Raw genomic sequence first — 19,077 nt, forward strand, 5'->3', positions numbered from 1 at the left:
AAAACTCAGTGAAATTGTTCATATAAAAAACCTCTGCTATATACTTGGGAAAAAATCATATTGTAATCAGTCATTTCCCACTGAAACAATGGACCAAATCCTCACTTGATTTTAACAAGGAATTAAGGACTCTGGGATTTGTCCCAGGGGAGTGTGTTTATGTGTTTTCTTTTAAGCAACCAATTTTGACTCATTAATAGTCTCTACATTAATCAGTAGGGTAAATCTCCTTATGACTTTCCATTCATTCTAGTATTTGTCAAGATAGAGTCAGAAGCTATTGAAGCCTTTTTTGTTGTATACAGAACATTTTCTGATATGACAAGTAACTTATTTTTTAATCTACCAGATCTTCCAAAGCATCCAAACCTAGACTATTGTTCACCTCTTCATTCTGAGGTGCCATCATTCGCATTTGTTCCTTCCCTGTCTTGTGGGCTATCCGACCGCTCCTAAAGTCGCTCTTTTTCTCCACCCAGGAGGCTGAGTATGGGTTCGCTCTTTAGATTATCAGCAACACATTGTGAATCACTAGGCAGGCATGGATCACAAGAGCAATGAGGCGATAAGTCTTCCTGCAGTTCAACATATCAACATTAGTTGTCTTTTTTTTTTCTTCTTTTTTTAACGTGAGAAGCGGGAGTCTGAGAGAGCTGCTGAAACTAAGCTGATTCTTGGCATCTGTCAGTATACAGAGAAACAAGGTGGATGAGGTAATATCTTGTATTAGACCAACTTCTGTTGGTGGGAGAGACAAGCTTTCACACTTACACAGAGCTCTTCTTCAGGTCTGGGAAATGTACTCTTTCCTTTTTCTCCTCAGGTGCAGAGAATGCGAGGGGCAGGGAGAGAGAGAGGCTCCCCTGAAGTGTTTGCTTCTCCTTTTTACAGTTTCAGTCTCCCTCTTGAAAAACATTTCCAGCGGAGAGCTAGGAAACAAAGAGTCTATGTGGAAGGATGTTCCTTGTTGTTTTTTTCACCTGTTTGAGCTTGCTTTGTTTTCTCTTCCTGCTTGATAACTCTGTTTACTGCTTAAATGCAAATTAAGGCAAGCACACATTCTTTTGTGTTGGACCTGTCTGCCAACTTCTGCCTGGGTAGGGCTTTGGGTTTTGGAACATCTGTTAATAACATCATACAGGGGAATCTTATAACTTCTCATGAACACACATTTTATCAGGATATTACTGATCAGCAAGTTCTGAGCTTTCAGATGATACATTACAAGGCATACCTTGTACAAAGATTATTACAGTAGTGTGGAGGGTCTAAATGCAGGGGTGTATTCTGTCACAGTCACTTGTCCAACTTGTTCTGAAAGCAGATCCTTCTGTCCCTAATTTTTTTCACCTTTCTTTTGAAATATTTGCCACCTGTTAATTGACATGTTCATTCTCTTTTCCCCTCTAACTTTAAAGGCAATTTGTAAAACCTTAAACATTGACAGCACCTCCTATAAGCTCTGTAGATTTGTCTCTGAAATAGTGTAATGAATGTGCAAAGCAGTAATAAGTCAGCAGAGGGCAGTGTAATGAATCTGCTGAAGGTGGAGCAGCTGCTTCTCTTCTGAAACTGGTTATAGCTCAGCCAGGTGAGAAAGAATCTATTTCAATGTAGAGGACAATTGGAGATGGTGAAGAACATCATAAAAGCAGCTGCGCTTGGTGGCTTTTCTGGTGTTTCCAGATACCTGTATATGCAGCTGTGTCTATCTTAGTTTAAGATCTTCACAACTCATATACACATAACACCATACCTGAGGCCACGACAACAATTTCTCTCAACAGAAAATGATTTGGTCAAAGCCTCAAAAATGACCACTGCTTGCATGAGGCGCAACAATATTTATCATATGCTGGATTTGGCATGCAGAAATCGGCTTCTCTATGTTTAAGATGAGACTGTACATCAGATACAGTAGTATTTCATATGTAAATAGAGCTAAATTAATAAAAAATAATTACTGTGTTTACAGATAAGAGATGCTAAATTTAGCTCTTCCAATGGCCCTCTAGGAGAGGGATCTGATTAGCTCTGTCTAGTTAAATTTAACCATTTTTAAATGGCTAACCTTAACCTACTGCATGTTGTAGACAACTTTGCAGGTTTGCATATCATAGAATATCAGGGTTGAAAGGGACCTCAGGAGGTCATCTAGTCCAACCCCCTGCTCAAAACAGGACCAATCCCCAAATTTGGCCCAGATCCCTAAATGGCCCCCTCAAGGATTGAACTCACAACCCTGGATTTAGCAGGCCAATGCTCAAAGCACTGAGCTATCCCTCCCCCTGGCAGTTTGGAGAATGCGGGTATCGGTCCCACTACTCCTCACATGCTAAGCGAGCGTTCTACCATTTGAGCTAATTCCCCCTCTACCCCCACATATTTCTGATGTCTTTTTTTTTCTAGGTTGCATATTTTTTTACATGTGAAAGAAACATTTTAGATGAAATGGTGTCTGTCTTTTTATAAAGGTGCTAACTGTTTAATCCATTATTGCATTGATTGGAAAACATTACAAGAAACTCATAAAATTGTAGTCTTATCACCTTTCAGACATGATGCAGGCATTTTACCACTAAGGTATACAGACTTTTCATTACAGTCAATGGGAATGAACAAGTAGAAAGTTAACTGGGTATTGTCCAAGGAATGTAATAACATCATCTTGAGTTAAAAGAAGAAAAATAACCAATTGAATATATATTAGCTGAAGAGTTATAATGAAGCCTGTTACCTATTTGCATCAAACTCTACCTGTAAATGCAAATTGGTGAAAATTTCACTCTGTTCTTGGCTAGAATTTGAGCACTAGGATTCTTTCCTCTTTGGCTGTAAATTTCTCCATAAATAGGAAGCCACTTTAAAGGATTTTTGAATATGAGGATGATTAGATTAGACAAATCTTGGTCCTACCCTGCTGCATGGCACAGAGCCAGCAGAACTATTTAGTCTTACTTGGACCTTTTAAAAGGAAGACTCTATGAGGATAACTTCGTAGCGCGTTTGCATTTCCTAGACCTCTCTGCTAGTATGGATTCCAAGTCTCCACCAGGCATTTTTTTTCTCTTGCCACTATGGCCATCTAACACCACTGTCCTCCTTCAGTCCCTTTCCTAGCTTTTCATTGACTTCTGCCTCAAATCTAGGCTCTTCATCCTCAGCTTCAGCTCTGCCTATCTACAGTTTGTGTCTCCAGCTTATACCCTGTGCTCTGACATTTCTGCTAAACCCTGTGCTCCCTTTGTGTCCTTCTCCCACAGAAGAGAATCTAGTTTTATCTAGATTAGCTATTTATCTAATCCCAGTTACTGTCATATCGAGCATTTCACAATCTTTAATGTAGCAATCCTCACAACAGGAAGGATGGGGAGTCCTCTTATTCTCATTTTATTGATGAAAAATTTGGGCACAAAGAGGCTAAGTGTCTTGCCTAAATTCACACAGGAATCGTGGGTGCACCAGGGAGCCACAATCTGGTCTTCTGAGTCCCAGGCTAGCATGCTAACCCCTGAACCATTATTCCTATCTCTAAAGTGACTCCCTTGAGCCTTTTTGCCATGCTCCTCCTCCTCCTCCTTCAATTCCTCCTCAAAACTTCCGTCAACTCTCCAACATTGACCTCACCTCTGTCTCAAGATTTTAAAAAATGGAGGAAGCTCACAACTTCACCTTAAAAATAAATTAAGTATGTTACCACAAATTACCTCACAATCTTATACTGTTTAAATCTTGCTCTTTTCTGAGCCCTCTCGTCTGACATCACCTCTCTAATAATGTTTAACTTAGACTGTGAACTCTTCAGGGCAGGACCTGTCTTTTGCTTGTTTGCAAAACACTATTGATAGCAATGGTTCTGTTTTAAGAATAAATAATTATAACTGGCAGTCAGGACACTGGGTAATGAAGCCAGGGAAGGTAGTGCCTCTAGGGATATCCTAATAAGGGGGTGTTAGAGGGGGAGCAGTTTCCTCCTGGATGAGTGATGGGTAGGGAGAAAAAAAGTGACAGCTCACTGAACAGCGGTGGAATTATCAGGGCAAAGTACACCAGCATGACAGTTGTGGATAGGGAGGAGCATTCAGTGCCCCGCCCCACCCCATCTTTCCTAAAACCTCCATGCTCCAGTAGTAAAATATTTTCTTTTTATCCATGTTAGGTTAGAGAGCCCACCCTAATCTGGTCCCCATCTCCACCCTCGGAGCTCCATGGAGATTACTTCAGACCCAGGGCTACAGAAACCTCAGTGGGAACTACACGTTCAAAGAGGGAAACCAGAATATGTGACTACGTTGCTCAAAGTTCTTGGAGGTTCTGTCCTCTACTCTCTAAGCATGTCTGTATCACTTCCTGACACACCTTCTCCCCAGGTAAGCTCAGTCATCCTCAAAATTGGATGCCCTGGTGCAGAGCCTGCTAACATTACTGCTTGGGGCTTACACATCCATTATGACTGTACAAACAGACCTCAGAATCTGGCACTGCTCTATGTTTAAGAATCTCTTTTTCTAGGAAATGCTAGCTCAGAAGCATTTAGTTCAGTGTGTTCCTTATTTTTACCCAGGATTTTTTTTATATCCTGCAAAAAGTGAAAAATTGCTGCTTTTCTGTTTTTGCTGTCTTCATGCCATAAGAGTTAACAGGGGAAAACACAACACAACTTTTAAGCAGCATTAACCTGGAAATAAGAAGAACATTTTTAACAGTTTACCAAGGGATATGGGGTAAAAAAAATGTGCCTAAGTGATTTAGGTTTCTAAGTCCAATTTTTAAGGGGACTTAGTACTTAGGAGTGAAAATTTTATGCAGAATCTTTAAATTGAGACCAGATGACATTCTAAAGTTTATCCTGTAATTCAACCACATTTTTGTTGAATACAGTGCAGGAATTACTGGTTGAAATTCTCTGATCTATGCAGGACATCAGACTAGATAGTGATATAGTCCCTTCTGATACTAAAATATTTGAATTCTCTTCCTTCTTAATTGCTCAGATTTCATTTTCTTGGTTCTTGCGGCTCTAATCCTACTAGTTGTCCAGGCATCACAGAAACTTCCAGGAAAAACAGAAGAGACCACATTTGAATTTCTATTGTAATAAATTAATTGGGAAAACAAACCCTTCAAAATGGTTCACGAAGCCCTATCACCACCTTTGAGGCCTTCTTTATACTTCATAACTACACAAACAATGCTAACCTATTTCCCCCTTTTGTGGGGTTATTTAATTTATTATCTACAGGCAATCTATTGAGTAATCTATTCTGGGAGGAGGGATTATTGATCTCTCAAGTGTCATCCACCTGTGCAAAACTCAGCATTTGACTGAGAAGAAATGCTGATAATGCTGGACATTAATAAGGAACAGTAATATGAACAATAATTTTCCCTGGGTGGTTTCTGAAACAGAACTTTCTATAAATTCACAAATACCAGCTAGTGAAAAGAAGCACCTTTTCTCAAATCCACAAGAGGTAGTGTTCTGAAATCTGAGTCTCCTGTTCACTTCAACAGAGATCCCAAGTGATTCACAAATCTTGTGTTGAAACTGGAGACTCTGCTTCTTTTCTCTAGTTGACACTCTAGTAGCACATTATCCCAAAGAGTCCAAGTATCATTATTAGCCCATCTTTTTGTTCTTAAAGGGACAAAGCTTCTTCAAAAATACATTTTACAATTTAAATGGGTGAATACTTTGGACCAATCCTGGCCACTGTAATATGAGACTTTAAAAAAAGAATCATTTCCACTAAGAGATTTAAAAAACGATGTACATTTGGACCTTACAATTGTTTTGCTCTTGAGCTGAAAAGTCATTAGAAAACTCTAGCACCCTCTGCTGGCCAATCAAAAAATCGCCAGTCTCCGAACTATGCTGACTTCATTGGTGATGCTTATATACAAACAAGTCAGCAGCAAGTAGGGCAGAGCCATGCTGACTTGTGCCCTGTTAATAAAAATCACAAGAGAACATACAAAAAACGAATGGGGAAAAGTTTCAAGTTTCTAGAAGGGTATTCCAAACTGTAAAGTAATAAATAATATACTTGACACTATATCTTTCAAAGGGGCATTTTTATATTAGGCCTCTGTTTAAGGAAGCAAGCTTTTCATAGTATATTGTTACAACATTTTAAAATGATTTCATATGTGCTAATGAAACCCCCTCATGTAGGTTTAAATTCTACCTCACTGCTGATATCCTGGAAGCTATGTGATACAGAACATTTAGATGAACCCCCTTTTATGTTCTAAAACATATGGCATTCTTACAATCAGATATTAACCTTGTGTTTCAGTGGTGCATTAGATCACTTTTAGGTAGAAGCCACAACTTTGTTCTACACATTCAAAATAAGAGTACATAGTGCGTCTAAGGTTCACAAGGTTAAAGAGGTAAATGGTTTCACATATACTATAGGCCCCTTCTAAAAAGAGGACAATAATGATGAGCCAGCCACTTTTTCCAGAGGAGGAAAGTAACTAGTTAGAATACTTAATCTTCTGAGACACATCCCTGGCATTAAGTGGATCCGTCTAACTCAGCTGAAGGCCCAGCCTGAAATCCAACAGCTGGATTCTGTCATCCCTGACTGGGGCAGTCTTGTTAGTGTAGTGTGACCTCTGGAGCACTAACACAGATAATACTGGCACCTCTCTCTACTCTAATCTACTACCAGTCTGACCAATTCAGCAGGAGATGGGGGCAATAAGGCCATATTATTCCAAACAAAATTCAGCAGTGGTAGCAGAGTATTGTGACAGCATAAGAATGATTTTACCTTCCTTTCCCACCAAAGGTTTTTTAACGATAAATTTAGGGAATGATCTGTAAAAACACTATGGCTATATTATTTTTAAGTTATGCTTAGCAAAAGGCAGTTTGTGTCAGGAATGCTATCAATGACAATGCTAAAGCTCTCAATTTTATTTCCATTTACATTATTGTCATTCCAAAAACACATGGTTAATATGTGCGCGCATGCGCTCTCTCTCTCTCTCGCTCTTCCCCCTTTCCATATATAATACATAATACTTACACATGCAAAACAAACAATCCTGTGTTCAAGGAACATTAAGGTCACAAAATCAAGCACCCAATAGTTAGCAAATGCCAGAATTAAGGTTGCCTGTTCAACCTTAATTTGGCTCCCTTGTGCAAATGCATTATGATTGTTTTTAATTACAGTGATCTGTTTTTGCCACAGAATCATTTGCCTCATTCAATGCACAGGATGGAAAGTGTTCTCTGAATGGGGAGCTATTCAGTATTTCTTTCTATACTTGTCATTCAGTCTGTGGCACCAGGTATTATTTGCTCTCTACCATGAACACAATATAGAATTATTGCTTTTCTATGGTGCTTTCAAAGTAGTATCTTTATTCTTTACAAATGTTAAGGAATAGATCTTCACAACACCCCTGTAAGAGGAGGTGGTGGTGTTATCCTCATTTTACATATGGGGAACTGATGTACAGACATGAAAGCCAAAAATGTCAACTAATATTGGGTGTCCAATTTGAGATTCTTATGGCTTGATTTTTTCAACAATACTTAACATTTTATATCACTTTATGTTCAAAACATTGCTCCCTTTGATTTCAGTTGTTGTGAATGCTCAGCACTTCTTCTAATCAGACCTCTCACTTTGGGCACCAAGAAAATAAGGAAAATACAGTTGCCAATTGTGAAAATGTTAGTGTTTTGATGTGCCTAGCACCACATACGAACTCTGTGGCAGAGGCAGGGATAAAATCCAATTCTCCAGAATGACATTCATCTATCTTTGCCACAAGTCCATTCTCTGTCTTCCTGCAATCCCCTGCCTCACTCACTACGACTTCCAATTTCTTCAACAAATGAGGAAGAGGTCCTGCAAGAGACAGACAGAACCTGAATCAACCCTATCAGTTTTAATGTTCTTTTAATGTTGGGGCAGGGTAGTGTGTGTAACTTCCCATGCTTTTTAAAAACAAGAAAACTGAAAAAACAAAAATGTAAGCATAGATTCATAGATTCCAAGGCCAGAAGGAACCATTGTGATAATCTAGTCTGACCTCCTGTATAGCACAGGCCCTGGAACTTCCTCAAAATAATTCCTAGAGCAGATCTTCCAGAAAAGAATCCAATCTTGATTTAAAATTTGTCAGTGACAGAGAATCCACCACGACCCTTGATAAATTAATCCAAAGGTTAATTGTTCTTTCTGTTAAAAATTAGAGTTTATTTCCTGTCTGAATGTATCTAGCTTTAACTTCCAGTCACTGGATCACGTTGTCCCATTCTGTGCTAGGGTGAAGAGCCCATTGTTAAATATTTGTAACTGCAATGAAGTCACCCTTTAACCTCTTTGTTAAGCTAAACAGATTGAGCTTCTTGAGTCTATCACTGTTTGGTGTGTTTTCTAATTCTTTAACGATTCTCATGGCTCTTCTTTGAACCTTCTCCAATTTATCAGCATCCTTCCTGAACCGTGGGCACCAGAACTGGACACAGCATTCCACCAGCTGTTGCACCAGTGACAGAAGTAAAATAACCACTGTACTCTACTCTTACTTGAGATTCCCCTGTTTATGCATCCAAGGATTGCATTAGCCCTTTTGGCCATAGCATTGCACTGGGAGTTCATGTTCAGCTGATTATCCACCATGACTCCAAAATCTTTTTCAGAGTCACTGCTTCCCAGGATAGTCTCCCTCTCCTGTAAGTATGTCCCACATTTTTTGTTCCTAGATGTATGAATTTATATTTAGCCATGTTAAAACACACTGTTTGCTTGAGCCCAGTTTATCAAGTGGTCCAAATCACACTGCATCAGTGACCTATCCTCTTCATTATTTACTGCTCCCACAATTTTTTTATCATCTGCAAACTTTATCAGTGATAATTTTATGTTTTCTTCCACGTCACTGATAAAAATGTTAAATAGTATAAGACCAAGAACCAATCCTTGCGGGACTCCATTAAAAATGCACCTATCCATGATAATCCCCTGTTTACATTTACATTTTGAGACCTATCAGTTAGCCAGCCTTTAATCCTTTTAATGCATGCCATGTTTATTTTATATCATTCTAGTTTTTTACTCAAAGTGCCATGCGGTACCCAGTCAAATGGCTTTCAGAAGTCTAAATATATTACATCAACACGATTACCTCTATCAACCAAATCTGTAATCTCATTAAAAAAGATATCAGGTTAGTTTGATGGGATCTATTTTCCATAAACCCATGTTCATTGGCATTAATTATATTACCTTCTTTTAATTCTTTATTAATCAAGTCTCATATCAGCTGCTCCATTATCTTGCTCTGGACTGATGTCAGACTGACAGGCCTAGAATTACCTGGGTCTTCCCATTTACCCTTTCTAAATATTGGCACAACATTAGCTTTTTTGTAGTCTTCTGGAAATTCCACAGTGTTCCAAGACTTACTCAAAAACAACATTAACGGTCCAGTGACCTTTTCAGCCAGCTCTTTTGAAACTCTTGGATGCAAGTTACCTGGCGCTGCTGATTTTAAAATGTCTAAATTTAATAGCTGCTGTTAAACATCCTCCTGAGATACTAGTAGAATGGAAAAAATGTTATCATATTATATGACTACATCAGTTATACTCAATTAGATCTACCTGCAGGCTGATTTGAGAAATTTAGGATAAAAGGCAGGCTATTTGTGCAGAAGGCTGACAAAATAATAATTTAAAAAGTCACCTGCCAATAAATAAGACCTTGATGGCAACATAAGTATTCGTGTTTCTATCTTTTAACAAAGTTTGGAAATCAGCATTATCACTGCATAGGCACCGACTCCATGGGTGCTCCGGAGCTGGGGTACCCATGGGAAAAAAAATAGTGGGTGCTCAGCATCCACGGGCAGCCAGCTCCTCCCCCTCTTCCCCAGCACCTCCTGCTCGCTGTTCAGCAGTATGCAGGAGGCGCTGGTGGGAGGGGGAGGAGTGGAGGCAGCAAGAGGCAGGGGAGGGGGTGGAACGGGGTGGGAAGAGGCAGGGCGGGGGCAGAGTGGGGGCGGGAAGAAGCGGGCAGGAGTGGGGGCTTGGAGAAAGTGGTGGAGTGGAGCAGGGTCTGGGGCGGAAAGGGGGGGTACCCTCCGGGAACTCTCAAAGTTGGTGCCTCTGACGACCTGTGTTTGTAGCATTCTCTAATGGGAGAGGTGACATTAATGATCTCTGCCAAGCTTTGTGAAGAGTGGTGTGTAGGAGGTCAGGGCCAGATGCATGCACTGGTGAAGATGCTTATCTGTCAGGTGATTGCAGTGTTTGTTTTTTATACTGTTCATGGTAGAAAACCCAGATTCACAGAGATATGTTGATCTGAACATAATTAAATGGCTAGATTCTGGCTATTCTGAAACTGGTCAGCATATTGAGTCCAGTAATCACCAAGTCCCACTTCTCTGAATTTTGCCTTCAAGATATCTGAGATCTTGAGCCTTACAATTTCTAATTGAAAGGTACCTTTATCAATTGAATCTATAACAGTCTTTGCTTCAGAAGGGCAAGGTCCATTGGCAGAGACAACAAACAGATCACGGACAAATAAAGGCAAATCCTTTGGAATTTTAAAATTTTCAAATGTCTTTTTAAAACTTTTGATCTGATTGTGTAAGAATTTTTGAATCATTGTCACTGAAGTTTCATCTGTAGCAACAACACGCAATATGGGAAAGTGCAACATCTTTCCTGTTAAGCCTGTCTGAAAGATTTGAAGATTTCTCTGAAAGGCACACACTTGTCCAAACAGATCCCTACACTGCTTACGCGGCCTTGGAGCTGCAAGTTGAGGGAATTCAAGTGACCAGTAATATTACAGAGCAAAGCTACCTGTGACATAGCAGGAACATCATTCACAAACTCCAGGAACTCGCAAGCCTTGTTGGTTTTGAGGTCTGAAATAAATTCATTATTTCTTTTTGAAGTGCACAAAACCTCTCTAACACACATCCTGTACTTAACCAATGAACATCGTTGTGCTGCACCAGGTCACTGTATTCTGTTGAAACATATTGTAAAACAGCTTTAAAAAGACAATGTTGCAAGCTAGAAGTTGAGCGTCTGTAGTTCTCATCACAATACCCACTGTTTTTTTTTAAGTTCCCAGACAACTTACCACACAGGACAGTCTGGTGACTGATGCAGAGAAGTATATTTAAGAAGCATGTATCACTGCTAAATATGAAGCAATGCTTTTCTCTTTCCTTGTCATGGAGGAACCTCCATCTGTAACAAACAAATTGACTTTCTTTCTAACAAACAAATTGCAGAGCTAAACCATTTTTTTTTTCAAAAAAGGCTTTTACCTGTTCAAAAATATTCTCTCCTATGCTTAGGTTAATGGTATTAAACACACAAATTCTTCCTTGAAAATTTCACCACCATAAAATCTAACAAAGAGCAATAGCTGGGCAGCATCACTTAAATCACTTGATTCATCCATTGCAAGAGACATGTATTTGGCATTTTTTAAGTTGGAAAGCAGTGCTGATGAAATCCTCATAAATTACCTCCAATCTTTGCATTGCCTTGGAATCCAAACAGGGGAACTTGCTTCACATGGTTAACAATGTCATCTTTGTTTTTATCTCCGGCAAAAAGCTCCTCCAGCATTTCCAGTGTGCACTCCTTCACAACAGTGGAAACACTTTTTCTTCTTAGTTAGTACCAATATTATCCAAGAAAAATCAGCTGTTGCTTTTTCCTGTAGTCTCTGATGTTGTGAGAACAACATTTGAAGTGTGGTACGAAGACTTCAAATTTTCAGTTCTGTCAGGTCTTGCAACACTGCCAGGAGCATAGGCCACGTAGAAGCTACTGTGCTTTGATTCAAAGTGGCGCCTCATGTTGATGACCTTACAGGCAGATACAATGGTTTGGCATATTAAACGCAAAGGTTTTGCGTTTAAATGAGGTGGCATAATAAAAAGAAAATCTACTGTCCAGTTTGGGTTAAAAGCTCAGTGTTTGCTGTCGACTTTGCTACATTTACTCCCACTTGCATTCATTTTTGGATCCATTTCTATCAATAATGAAAAAATGGTTGGCATCCTAGCTCAAATGTAGCTGATGCTATTGTAAGAACTTAAGATCCAGTAAGCAGTGTTTAATTTTGTGCCAGGGCTTGCTGGGGCTGAGCCCTGGCACCTCTTTCATTACAAATTAAGCACTGTCAGTAAGTTACTTACTAAGGAGGTCACAGGCAAATGATAGGCCGCGCATTATTGTTAATTAATTTAATTATAAACATTTTTTAAGGTGAGCTGGCAGGCCACACAGGAAGCCTTGGTGGGCCACATTTGGCCCACAGGCTGCCTACTGAGGATCGCTGGACTACATCATCTGTTTTTTTTCCCCAAATACAGAATAGAAATATTTGTTGAACACTCTGCCTTTTCTTTATTATTGATAATTCTACCATTTCCATCTAGTAATGTATCAACACCATTGTTAGGATTCTTTTTGTTCCTAATATACTTTAAAAACTCCTTATTGTCCTTAACTCTGCTGGCCATAGATTTCTCCTTGTGTCCTTTTGCTTTCCCTATCAGCTTTCTAAAATTCCTAACTTCTGATTTATATTTATTACTATCAACTTTTTCCCTTTCTTCTGTTTGTTATGTATTATATTTTTACATTTCATAGGTGCCTTCTCTCCCCTCTAAAATAGGGCAATTACTTAACCAATATGGCTTTCTTCTTTGATTGTAGGATTGTGGCTTTTTGGGCACTTGGCAAAGTTTTCTTAAACAATTCCCAATTATCATTCACATTTTTTGATTAAATTCTTCCTTCCAGTTGATTTGGCTCATATTGTTTTCATCTTTGTGAAATAGGCCTTTGTAAAGCACCAACTAAGATATATTTATCACTGGTATGGACTTTATTCTGTTTGCATATTATAAATGTAAACAAGTCATGATCACTTGTACCTAAGTTACGATTAATTTTTAGATCTGTGATCACTTCTTTATCTGTCAAGATGAAGTCTACTATAGAATCACAGAAAATTAGGGCTGGAAAAGACCTTGAGAGGTCTCCAAATCCAGTCCACTGTGCTGAGGCACAAGCAAGTAAACCTGTACCATCCCTGACAGGTATTTGTTAAACCTGTTCCTAAAACCTCCAATGATGGTGATTCCACACCCTCCCTTGAAGGCCTACTTTAGAGCTTAACTATCCTTGTAGTTGGACAGGTTTTCCTAATATCTAACCTAAATATCCCTTGCTGCAGATTAAGCCCATTACTTCATGTCCTACCTTCAGTGGACATGGAGAAGAGTATACCACAGTCCTCTTTATAACAGCCCTTAACATATTTGAAGACTATCATCAGGTTCCACCCTCAGTCTTCTTTTCTCAAGACTAAACATTCCGCATATGTTCCTTAAATCTTTCATCACTTCTTTTTTGCTTTTCTTCAGACTCTCGCCAGTTTGCACACATCTTTCCATGTGTGGCACCAGTACTCCATTTGAGGGCTCACCAGTGCTAAGTAGAAAGGGACAGTTACCTCCCGTGTCTTACATACAGCACTCCTGATAATACAATATTAGCCTTTGTTTTTAAACTGCATCATGTTGTAGACTCATACTCAGTTTGTGATCCACTATAACTCTCAGAGCCTTTTCAGTAGTACCATCACCTGATCAGTTATTCCCCATTTAGTAGTTGTGCATTTGATTTTTCCTTCCTAAGTTAAATACTTTGCACTTGTCTTTATTGAATTTCATTTTGTTGATTTCAGAACAATTCTCAATTGTTTGTAGGCTGTTTTGAACTCTAATCCTGTCCTCCAAAGTGCTTGTGACCCCTCCCAGTGTTGTCATATACAAATTTTATAACATGCTCTCCACTCCATTATCCAAGTCATTAAGGAAATTATTGAATAGTGCCAGATCCAGAATTAACCCCTGCAGGATCTCACTAAACACGCCCTTCTTGTTGGACAGTGAACCATTAATAACTACTCTTTGAGTATGGTTTTCAACCACTTGTGCATCCATTTTATAGTAATTTCATATAGAATGCATTTCCCTAGTTTGCTTATAAAAATGACATTTGGAACTGTTTCAAAAGCCTTACTAAAATCAAGATATATCACATCTACTGCTTCTCCTCCTACCCACTAGGCCAGTAATCCTCTGTCAAAGAAGGAGATTATTCTGATTTGGCATGATTTGTTCTTGATAAATCCATGCTGTCTATTGTTTATATTCTTCTTATCCTCTATGTGCTTATAAATTGATTATTTATTAATTTATTTTAGTATTTTCCATGTATTGAGTATATAGAATTGGATGCAATGCTTTTTGAGTTAAGAAATTATCTATAATATATAGTCGTAGTATTGGCAGCATGAGGCATCCAGCATATGTCATTCAGATTGAAGTCTCCCATGATCATGCAGCTTTTTCCCCTACACATTATAGATAGGTGTGTAAGGAGCTGGTCATCCTGTTTCCTAGTGTGACTTGGTGGTCTGTAGCAAACACCAACTACTATCCCATCTTGTGCTTTATCTGTTAGGACATTGATCCATAGGTATTCAAGAACATTTCCTTCGGAGTTATCAGTCAGTCAGAAACAGCTAATGCTATTGTTGACATAGAATGCCACTTCTCCTCCCCTTTTGCCACTTGATCCTTACTAAATAGGTTATAACCATTGATTGGAACATTCCAATTATGGAATCAGTAACACCAGAATCAGGTTTCAGTAATACCGACTAGATCAAATTTATGCTCATAAATGAGCAATTCCAGTTCCTCTTGTTTGTTACCCAGGTTCCATATCCCTCACACACACACACACACACACACACACGGGTCATCAGCGTGGTTGGAACCTTTTGATCCACAACACAGTTCTCTACCACTTATGCTAAGGGAGTAAATGGTAGCAGCAGAAGGCTGTAACCTTTGTATGCACCTGCCACTAGAGGGGGATGAAGATGCACAATTGGCCAGTAGGTTTCACAGCTATTTGCTAAACAGCAAAGCAATGCTGAAACTCGTGAATAATGAGTTCTAGTCCAGGTTCTGTAGGGGAGGGTTGTCTAGTGGTTATAGACCCTTCTGACCCAGCCCCCTGCTGCTATACCCCACCCCCATTTTATTTCCCCCCTATTCCTGGCTTCTTCCCCTGCATTCCCCCTCCTAGCTCCTGCTCCTATCCCCAGTTACCTCTGCCCCGTTCCTCACCACCTGCATCCAAGTCAGACTGTTTCCTCCCTCCTTTTTGTGGTAACCCGACACCAGGAGAGGGAGCTTTGAGAGCACAAGCCGGACAGTTGCTCTTCCCTGTGCCTAGTACCACAATGTCCCCTGGAGGCTGGTTGGCGCAATTGCAGGGGAAGTTTTGCTCTGCCCCAATGGTGTAGTTTGGCAAAATTACAAGCAACTAAAAGCAGTTTTTATAATGGAAAGTGATGGGCAATCTGAGCTATAGGTGTAGCTACCTGCACTGCCTATAATGAGAGAGAGAGAGAGGTACCTACCTAAACATATAGACAAACACACACAAATGAATGTTAGGGTTCTAGTATAAATATAGTAAGGATATGTAAGTTTGTGCTTGAGCTATTTCCAGATTATCTTTAACCTTCCTTATATTATTCACTGTTAAATAGCTTTTTATAAAGCCATTTAGTACATTGATGACAGTTTTTGAAGGGTGGTCAGAAGTTATAAAGCAATTAACCATCATCCTAATTGGCCCTTGTCCTGATTAATATCAATTTCTTTTTTCTATAAAAGTGATCGAGAAACATGATTTTTTATTGTTTCTAATAAATCAGTTTTTGATTTGAACATGCTGGCATTTATAAGAAACTAACTGTTCACTGGGTAATCTGCAATGTCTGGTATTCTAAAATAAAGACATGCTGTATCCCTGGCTCATTCTTTCCTGTGGTGAGTCACTGTTTTCTGGGAAATGTTGATTACTACTCTACTTACGTTAGAATGAAGCAGAGTTCAGCTAGTATTTTATGGTTCTAATTGGTGTAATATTCAGGATATTTAAAATATATTACTGTGGGAAAACGTACATCATGGACTTTACCTTGAGAACACAGATACTGTTAAATGTGAATGATGCAATATATTCATATTTCCACAAAGTTAGCTCACACAGTTTTCACACAAAACAAGGAACCCAGCAAGGCCATGGGCAGAATATGGCAAAAAAAATTCATTATAAACTTGGTAATCCATATTGTCAAGAATAATTTGAACTATTCACACAGAGTATAATGTAGAGGTAAAATTAATTATAACTAACCAAGAAAAGGACCAAATCACCTCCTTCTGAAAGGGATGACTTGATTCTGTACAGTCTGTCAGAGCTGACTTGATTCTGTATGGTCTGTCAGAGCAAGTTTTTTAAGCACGTGCCTAACTTTAAGCATGTGAGTAGTCTCACTGACTTCAATAGGAACATTTTTGTATTTAGGTACTTTGCTGAATCCTGGCCTAAATGGTAGGAGCTGCCCTGCTTGTTCAGGTTGTGAAATGAGTTCTGATGCTTGAGCAAACATTGATAGGACAACCTTATATTTCAAGTATGTCCTGGCTTTTGAGTGCCTGATTTTTATTACTTTAGTATTGCTTTTTTGCTATTTTATTTGCACTTAATTTTCATGGGCTTTTTCACAAGGAAAAGAGGGATCAAAATTAACTGGTTTGTGAATTGCTTTCTCTGAAGCAGTTTTGTTTTACCCTTGGAGCTTGAAAGTTCTTGTTTTTATTTTTTCCAGTGCTGTTCACCTTCTACAACATATATGTTCCAGAAAATAAATTGTGTATGGGGGTTCTTTGTACCAGCAAGTCAATATACAGTGCTTGGACATATAGTGCTTCTAATGCTTTAGTGTGCACTTGGGGCCTCGTCCAAAGCCCACTGAAATCAACAGGTAACTCTGCTTTCATTTCAGTGGGCTTTAGCTTAAGTTCTTGTAATGCAGACTCAAAGAAAAAGCTGATACAACCTAAGACCCTGAATGCTGCAGTGTGCAGGTGCACCCTTGCTGGAGTAGTGCCTAAAGGCACAGGGAACTATTTTCTGGTTAGGAACTTATATCTGAGCACAGTTCTTGCATGTACTCTTATAAGGGTTCTTTATAGCACCATTTGACAAGTTTTGGTTGTGATCCCTCATTTCAACACATTGGTAACTTTTACGAGCTGGCTGTCTCCCCAAAGGTAATTTTTTTTAACTGAACAAAATCCCTTCAATGCTTTGAATTCAATACGATTGGGGTAAAATATATATCTCATCCACTGAAAAAAAATTAGCCACACCTTAAGACAAGTTATAGTGAAAATAACTGAAGTACTCAGTTTGACATGGACATAGCTGTTTATCAGGCATAGTGCCTCTGGTTGGTTTGGAAAAGATTTGTTTCAATGTTAGCAAAGTTATAAACATTTGAGAAAATGTCCTTAAATCTACAGAGCCGATGTGTACATAAACATAGGAGCACTATGCACCATCGAGCAAACAGAAAGGTTCACAGACGTTAAAGATGGAAAGTTTGGGGAATTAGGTGGATTGTGAAGGAGGAAAGGAGAGGGAGCACACAACTACTCCCTTTCCTTTCAAAAATCTGTTTCAAATGAAATTTCAAAATTCAGTTCTTTGTTTCAATTTGGAATGAAAACAAATTTTGAAATAATGGAGTTTCCCGCTAAATGGAAATTCTGCTCCTTCACAATTCTAGCTGTAGCAATATTTATTATTTGCTAAGCCCTGCTTGTGGATCATGCAGAAGGAGTGGGGTTTTTAGGAAGGATTTGCAAAGAGACATTGGAGGGGGGGGAGCAGACTAGAATATGGAAGTATATGGGTACATGGAAAAAACCAAGAAGATGAGAGTACGACAAAGAAACTAAAGAAATGGTGAGGAGACTGGTGGCATTGGTGGAATGAAGAGGGGTGTGATGAAAACAAGAGAAGAGATATAGATGGGATGGACTTGTGCAGGGCTTTTAAAGCAGTAGAAAAGAAGTTTAGTAGGAAAGGGGGGAGCCAATGACAGAATTAGAAGAGGTGAGAAATGAATTGAGCATAGAGAGAAGGGGATTATTTTAACTGCACTGTTTTAAGTGAGCTGGAGGAAAGTGAGACAACACTTTACAACACAGCAAACAAAAACGTAATTGGGGATGACAGAAAAAAAAGAGACTACTGTAACCAAGGAGGGAATAATTGGGAGAGTATGGATAAACGTTTAAACCAGAGACACATAAAGGAATTGGGTCAGATTCTTGAATGTTGTGGAGGAAGAAATTGCAGGAGACACTAGCTAGCATATGTAGTGAGATGGGTAAAAAAAGTAAAAAATGATCCCAAAGTAATCAGTAACCTGGGTGACAGGGAAAAATTATGTTGCTACAAAAATAGAGAAAGGACAGTTACTTCCTCTTCGAACCCTGAGGATAAACCCCTAGCATCTCCATTAACATTGTGTGTTTGTTGGCAAATGATGACTTTTTCATAGCTGTCAATGTGAAAATTATCTCAATAAAGCTTTTCTTTTTCAGCAAATATCGCTTACTATGTATGGGGAGGTTTGTTTCTTGTTTATGCTGATAGAACAGAAAAATATCAGATATGATTGCTTTGTAGTTTTGTATTCTCGTGAAATATGTTAATATTGGAAATGAACATACATGGATGAAAAAAATCTAATTAGAACAGTCACAATTTCATAATCTACCACTGATAGATCTAAAGTGCTCTTCAGTTTGGTATCTAAGCACTGTGCAAAATAAAGGAGCGATAGAGGATGGGATTTTCAAAAACACCTACATGATTTGAGCACAAATCTCACGGAAATTCAATGCAAGTTGTGTTCCGAAATTGCTTAGGCACTTTTTGAAAATCTTACCCAGAGTCTGAAACAAAAATGCCTCTCCGTTCATCTGTGGACAAGTAGGTAGGTGTGAATTGAAGCCTTCTTGGGATTTTTTGTGTGGTATTGTTGATAGGGGAGATCCTCCAGAAAGCACTTCTTAAAAAGGTGTATTTGTATAACCACAAAATTCATGTTTTCAGGC

General features: G+C 38.9%; 1 long non-coding RNA gene across 1 annotated transcript in view; it reads left to right on the forward strand.

Annotated features, from left to right (window-relative positions):
- The first annotated feature begins 450 nt into the window (after positions 1 to 450).
- The window catches only part of LOC141985878 (uncharacterized), a 30,906-nt gene continuing 12,279 nt past the window's right edge, over positions 451 to 19,077 (forward strand). Inside the window, exons 1-2 of the long non-coding RNA XR_012639045.1 lie at positions 451 to 713; positions 4,160 to 4,370. This is a non-coding gene — a long non-coding RNA (uncharacterized LOC141985878). The remainder of the gene's footprint in view (positions 714 to 4,159; positions 4,371 to 19,077) is intronic.

The sequence above is a fragment of the Natator depressus genome, chromosome 4 (genome assembly GCF_965152275.1).
Source record: "Natator depressus isolate rNatDep1 chromosome 4, rNatDep2.hap1, whole genome shotgun sequence".
Lineage (NCBI taxonomy): Eukaryota > Metazoa > Chordata > Testudines > Cheloniidae > Natator > Natator depressus.